General features: G+C 46.0%; 1 non-coding gene across 1 annotated transcript; it reads right to left on the reverse strand.

The window, feature by feature from the left end:
* Positions 1–6,824: 6,824 nt before the first annotated feature.
* Positions 6,825–6,897, reverse strand: trnak-cuu. The gene has a single exon. It is a non-coding gene; the product is annotated as a tRNA-Lys (tRNA).
* Positions 6,898–7,622: the final 725 nt, after the last annotated feature.

The raw sequence follows: 7,622 nt of genomic DNA on the forward strand, positions 1-7,622 counted from the left end.
GGGAAGCAGAGCGCATGCGCTGGCGTCTTGGTGACGCAACACCTGGTGGGCGGGACCTGAAGGTTTCTGTTCCCAGCCGGGTCCTAGTGCCCCACGATAAAATGGTAACAGGTTGTTTAAATGTTTCACCCACCCCCTGGCTGAAGCTGATGTTTGCAGGCTGGAGGTGCCTCTGGATTACGTAGACATTCAGTGTGAGAGGCTGCAGCTTCTATATAGCTACCTGAAGGGGGGTTTTCAAAGGTTGATTACATTTCGTGGTCATTTTCAGTTCATTATCAGGATGTTTGCGTGATATTTTCTTACCCTCAGTGTTTTTTCTTTATTTAAAATACATTTCAGCCGCAAGCTTAATGGTGATTTTTAACGGATGGAAGGTTATTTATTATCACACCCTTTCCCTGGATATTTGAACATCTCAGTCTCTCGTCTCTTTCATACTCACTGACACATACACAGGAATTAGGTAAAGGTCAAGTTGAAGCTATAATGATGAAAATGAATGTAGACTGCAATCTTTACATCGCTGCAGGCCTGTTGTCTTCTTGTTTACCTGATCCTTTAGTTGGAGTGAAGCATTTTTAGAAACAAATAATTCTCATGAGGCTCTGAAGCTTCTTGTAGATGAATAGCCAGGAGGTTGGTTCTCAGGTGGGCTTGGAAGCTGGAATAAGTTCAGTCCTGTGGCTGCACTGGGAGACATTCAGCTCTGCTGGTTCAGCTGGTTCCTGGTGCTTCAGATGCTTCTCACACACACATTTGCTTTGGTTAGTGTTTATTATACTTCATCCCTGACAATTAACTGTAGGGTTAAAACTCTGAGACCCAGAACACCCCGATACAATAGCAGTTTACGATGCTCACTCATGCGTATCTCTGTCCCAATTCGAGCTCATTCTCCTGTGTTCAATACGGCACTTGGAGATCAACAGTCCTGAGATTTCATATTCCTCAAATGCTGGTTCATCCGGACACAAGGAGACATTTAAACTTCACAGGTGGCTGCAACGTTTCCTTATTCAGGTCCATGTTTAAATAAATATTGGTCACAGAATCGAATATTACCCACAGTTTAATGTCCATAATAAACTGTTAAGTTGCAGCCACCTTGACAGAGTTTGTGGATCTTACAGTCTATCACATCTAGTATCCTTGTGCTGAACGTGACAAACTGAATCTACTCTTGGGTCTTATTAAAACAGTACATTGTAGCTGGATGAGGACCTTGGAGCGGTGGGGGGTGGGGGTGGGGGGAGGGGGGGTTTACTCTGGCTGCCGACTGACTTCTGTTCCGTGGTCTTGTCTATTCCCAGTGGCCCTGCAGAGGGAGCATACGATATCCACCGGAATGCTTGATGCCTTCCACAACCAGTGGATACCTCAGCGGACAGAGTGTTTCAGAGACACTGGGAACAATATTCTGGTTCAGTTAGGAAGGTTCCCTACACTTTTGTTGGGGCTTCTAGCTGATTTTGGTCTTCTATTTTGGCTGGACCACATGCTTGGGGAAAGCAAGAGAGGAAAGAAGGTTTGATAGAAACTAGAATGATCTGTTGTGAATTTCTATCCTATTCTTACAGTGATCATTGTTGTAAACTTCTTTTTCAGGCATTAGAACGGGAGGATTGGCAGCTGAGCAACTCGAACCAAATATAACATCAAGATCTGGGCAGCACGGTAGCATGGTGGTTAGCATAAATGCTTCACAGCTCCAGGGTCCCAGGTTCGATTCCCGGCTGGGTCACTGTCTGTGTGGAGTCTGCACGTCCTCCCCGTGTGTGCGTGGGTTTCGTCCGGGTGCTCCGGTTTCCTCCCACAGTCCAAAGATGTGCGGGTTAGGTGGATTGGCCATGCTAAATTGCCCGTAGTGTCCTAAAAAGTAAGTTTAAGGGGGGGGGGGGGGTTGTTGGGTTACGGGTGTGGGGTGGATGTGTGGGTTTGAGTAGGGTGATCATTGCTCGGCACAACATCGAGGGCTGAGGGGCCTGTTCTGTGCTGTACTGTTCTATGTTCTATCTGACAGTCACTCAATTCATTAGGATCTAAATATCACAAACTGTCAATGTGCTTGTCTGTTCTGACTGTGGGAAGAGATTTCAAACATCAGTGTGACTGGAAAAGCCCCGAGACCCACACACACACCTGAGTGAAAGTGTTCCAGTGAACTGACTGTGGAAAGAGCTTCAACCAGTTACACAGCCTGAAAAATCATCTTGTTTCCTCTTGTGGGAGAGTCTAGGACCAGAGGGCATAATCTCAGAGGAAGGGGTCTCAAATTTAGAACCGAGATGAGGAGACATTTCTTCCATCAGAGGGTAGAGAATCTGTGGAATTCTTTAGCTGGGCAATCCTTCTTTATCTGGGAATCAAACTGTTGTCTAATTGTCCCAGCATTTACCAGGCTCCCGTGAAGTACTCCAGCTGCTATTTTAATGCAGACTTCAACAATCTATTTTCAGTAGGTTTCTATTCAATTATTTCATTGTGACTGTCACATAACCACATTTGCAGTCTGGAAACTTTAACCAGCTGTTTTACATTCAATCAGGAACATCACAGTTTTACACCAATCTCTGATTTTACAGAACGGTTCCATCATTCACCATTGTTCTTCCTGACTCTAAACACAGTTGTAAAGGAGCTTCTGTTCCATGCCCAGGAACTCTGAACCATGGAAGAGAACAGCTGGGATATATTCCACTCACACCTCAGGATTAACCCACACGAGGACTTTGCTGACAGTGAAGAAAGATGAAATAGACCAAAGTGTTGTTTGTAAAAGTAAAGTAAATCGCTTATTGTCACGAGTAGGCTTCAAATGAAGTTACTGTGAAAAGCCCCTAGTCGCCACATTCCGGCGCCTGTTCGGGGAGGCTGTTACGGGAATCGAACCGTGCTGCTGGCTTGCCTTGGTCTGCTTTCAAAGCCAGCGATTAGCCCTGTGAGCTAAACAGCCCCTCTCAGTGTGACCCTGAAGGACTGTGTCCAGGCTGAAGTTCTGTTCCTGCCGTATGATTCTCCCCAGATTGTCCTTTCTGAGCTACAGACAGGTGATGTTAAACACAAGTGGAAAAGACAAAAACCTGCAACGTTTCAAACCAAGCTGATTTATTTCACATTTATTCAGAATATTAAACCTCATCAACAGATGAAAACAGTCACAGTGAAACTGATTCACTGCTGAACATGATTAACAGCATCAATAAAGGTAGAATCCAAAATTTGTAGTCACTTGTGAACTCGCTGGTGTGTCAGCAAGTGGGATGACTGAGTAAATCCCTTTCCACAGACATTACAGGTGAATGACCTCTCCCCAGTGTGAATGCGATGATGTTTCAGAAGATAAGATAAATGAGAAAATTCCTTCCCACATATGGAGCAAGTGAACGGCCTCTCCCCACTGTAAACTCTCTGGTGTGTCAGCAGGTTGGATGACTGACTGAATCCCTTCTCACACACAGAGCAGGTGAATGGCCTCTCCCCAGTGTGAACTCGCTGGTGATTCAATAGGTTGGATGAACGAGTGAATCCCTTCCCACACACTGAGCAAGTGAACGGTCTCTGCTCACTGTGAACCTGCTGATGTGTCAGAAGGTTGTATGAACGTGTGAATCCCTTCCCACATTCAGAGCAGGTGAACGGTCTATCCCCTGTATGAAGTTGCTGGTGTATCAGAAGGTTGGATGAATTAATGAATCCTTTCCCACAGTCAGAGCAGGTGAATGGCCTCTCCCCAGTGTGAATTCTCTGGTGGTTCAGTAGGGCAGATGGACGGCTGAATCCTTTCCCACACACAGAGCAGGTGAATGGTCTCTCCCCAGTGTGAGCATATTGGTGTGTTAGTAAATCCTTTTTGTTTATAAAGCTCTTCTCACAGTCAGGACAATTAAAAAATGTGTTATCAGAGTGAACAGGTTGATGTGTCTGCAGGTGGGATGACTGAATGAATCCTTTCCCACACAGGGAGCAGGAGAACGGTCTCTCTCCAGTGTGAATAAGTTGACGTGTCAGCAGATCCTTTTTACATTTAAAACTCTTTTCACAGTCAGGACATATAAATGGTCTCTTATCAATGTGAACAAGCTGATGAGTCACAATGTGGGCTGACCGAGTGAATCCCTTCCCACAAACAGGGCAGGTGAATGGCCTCTCCTCAGTGTGAACTCGTTGGTGTGTCAGAAGGTTGTATGAATGGGTGAATCCCTACCCACAAATGGAGCAGATGAACGGTCTCTCCCCAGTGTGACTGCGACGATGAACTTCCCGTTGTGATGGGTAACTGAATCCCTTCCCAGTCCGCACATTTCCACAGTTTCTCCATGGTGAGGGGTCTTTATGTCTCTCCTGGTTGAAGCTTTGTCCACACACAAATAAGCGTTTAATTTCTCCCTGCAGTGAATGATGTGATACTCTTTTTGAGGCTGTGTAACTGGTTAAAACTCTCTCCACAGTCAGTGGACTGGAAAACTCTCAATGGGGGTGGGTCTCGGTGCTTTTGCAGTCACACTGCTGAAACAGAACAAACCCTTCTCCTTCCAAATTCAAAGATTGAAGATATTGAGCTCTTAATGAATTGAGTGGCTGTCAGATTTCGATATGATGTTTGGTTTGAGTTTTCTGTTGGCCAATCCTCCACTTCCAATATCCTGTAAAAGGAGTTTACAAAAGCCATCACTGTCAGTGGAGCATATAAATTCTGAACAGACAATTCTAGTTTCTCTGGAACATTTTTCCCTCTCTTGTTCCCCCAAAGCTGTAAATCCCCGTCCCACACACTCTCCGTCCTCCCTGGGCTGAAATCCAAACCCATCTCACCATCTCTTTCCTCCACTCCCAATTTTCTCCCTCCCTCTCCTCTGCCTGGGTTCAGTTCTCCAGCTCCTGTCTGCAGACTGACAATAAAACCAATGGGTCTTATTGGGGGGTTTGGGTTCTGACCATTGTCCCCGCTCGCGGCGGCTCTCATTCAGCCTCTGGGAGCCGCACTCACTCTCACTGCGGCTGCGCTCAGCCCGGAGCAGCAACGCGCATGCTCCACACAGAGAGGCCACTTCCGGGGACGGGGCAACTTGCGCCTGCGCGTTCTGACTCCTGAGCATTCTGACTCCTGAGATGGAGATAGGGCGCATTCGGCCTCGCCGGGCATTCCGGGTAGCCTTATCTGCCATTATTCCATTTTATTCCTCAGGGTGATAAATTGGTTCCGGCACTTTTGATGACGTTCGTTGTTTGTACCGAATGTGCCAGCCGCATCGGTGATTTTCTCTCTGATCGGTCCCTGTTAACGGCTGTTTCGGTGGCGATATGCAGCAGGGCGCCTGCGCGGCCGCCATCTTTCTCAGCGGAAATGTGCAGCAGGGCGCATGCGCGGGCATCCAGGAACCGGAAGCCGGAAGAGAGAATCTTGTGAATTTCTTTCCTGGACAGAGAATGAAATTCCTTTGGAAACTCATTTAGAAAGAGGAGGATTTGCCAACGGGAACTTCAAACCAAACATCACATCACATCATCCTCTGACTGAGTTACTCGATTCATCAGGAGCTGAATATCATTGGGAGGTAAAATGGTTTGTCTGTTCTGTCTGAGGACAAAGAGTTCAGATCAGAGTGACTGGGAAAATTTAAATGACCATTCCGGGTTAAATTTGAGACTAATTACACCGATCACATTGGGGAAGTTAAATAACTTGCTGTTGTACTCATTTGTATGCAGGTAAATTTGGAAATGTCCGCATTAGGGGCTGGTTTAGCTCACAGGGCTAATTGCTGGCTTTTAAAGCAGACCAAGCAGGCCAGCAGCACGGTTCGATTCCCGTACCAGCCTCCCCGGACAGGCGCCGGAATGTGGCGACTAGGGGCTTTTCACAGTAACTTCATTGAAGTCTACTCGTGACAATAAGTGATTTTCATTTCATTCATTCATTAGCATACTTGGCAGCTAAACTGGGCAAACTGTTGACCTTGTTAGTAGTGAGAGTTACTATCCGGGTTTTTATTGAAGTTTGTTGTTCCTGTTGCATTTCATTTAGCTCACCGTGGCTGCAAAGTAGGTATTCAGCCTAATCTCAATTTCCAGATTGTGGTCTGTAGCTTTTTAAGTTACATCAATTAAAATGTCTATCGAAATACTTTACAAATGTTCTGAGGGTTTCTGTCAGCATGTCACAGATCCTGACCACCCTCTAAACCACCTAGTCCTTCCCTAAATCTCTGCCCCCTTTTATATGTATCCCTCAACCAAAGGGAATAGGACCTTCCTATCCAATCTATATAGATCACTCAGAATTTAAAAAATACATACATTTATATCTTTTCCCAATTCAGGGGCAATTTAGTTTTGCCAAGCCACCTGACCTGCACATATTTGGGTTGTGGGGGTTAGGGTTGGGGCACACAGATAATGGGAGAATGTGCAAACTCCTTACAGACTATGACCTGGCGCCAGGATTGTACCTGGGTCCCCAGCATGCAGGCACACAGCCACTGTGCCACCATGATCCCCCAGAATTTTATACATTTAGAATAATCTTAATTATTGTCACAAGTAGGCTTACATTAACACTGCAATGAAGTTACTGTGAAAATCCCCAGGTCACCACACTCCGACACCTATTCAGGTACACAGAGGGAAAATTCAGAATGTCCAATTCACCGAACAAGCATGTCTTTCAGGACTTGTCGGAGGAAACCCAAACAGACACTGGGAGAACATGTAGACTGCGCAGACAGTGTCCCCAGTGGGAATTGAACCCAGCACCCTGGCGCAACAGTGCTACCATAAACAGTTCAGCTCAACTCAATATTCTCAGATTAAAGAAGCTGAAGCGCCCAAAGTGGGTCTTGAACCCACGGCCCTGGGATTAAGAGTCCCATGCTCTACCGACTGAGCTAGCTGGGCTGCTTTTCAAAATTTAATTTTGGTCTCCCCTCAGTCTTTTCTGTTCCAAAGAAAACAGCTCCAGTTTATCCAAACTTTCCTCAGAGCAAACATTGTCAATTTCTGGCTGATGTTCTTAAATCCCCTCTGCTCTCTCTGGTGCAATCTTCCTGTGCACAGGAATCTAGCTCTGGCCTACCTAGTCCTGTCCTGCCATTTATCATGTAATCCTTTGCCTTGTTTTCCCTCTAGCTTTCTTCCTTATTCCTCAAGTGTTCAATCATTTTTGTGTCACAGGTAAACTTCTTCTTCATGTTCCTACATTTAATTTCAAATCAATGATGTAAACCAGGAGTGAAGGGCCCAGTACCGATTCCTTGGAAACCGGCACTGGAAACAGCCCTTTGATTTTCTCTGTTCTTTATGGCATGCTAGTGTCACGGGCAAACTAGCTTGGTTGCCCATTCCTAATTGTCCTTAAACTGAGTGGCTTACTAGGCAATTCAAAATTAACGACATTTCAGTGAGTTGGCCAGATCAGGTAATGCTGGTGCAGACTTGATGGGCCGAATGGTCTGCTTCAGCGCTGTAGATTCTATGATTAATTCTGACCATGGGTCACTGTCTCTGTCGAGTTTTCCTGCATCTGCGTAGATTTCCTTCGCGGGTGCTCTGGTATCCTCCCACAGTCCAAAAATGTGCAGATTAGGTGGATTGGCTGTGCTAAATTGTCCCCGGGAGGTGTT

Source organism: Scyliorhinus canicula, unplaced genomic scaffold (genome assembly GCF_902713615.1).
Source record: "Scyliorhinus canicula unplaced genomic scaffold, sScyCan1.1, whole genome shotgun sequence".
Lineage (NCBI taxonomy): Eukaryota > Metazoa > Chordata > Chondrichthyes > Carcharhiniformes > Scyliorhinidae > Scyliorhinus > Scyliorhinus canicula.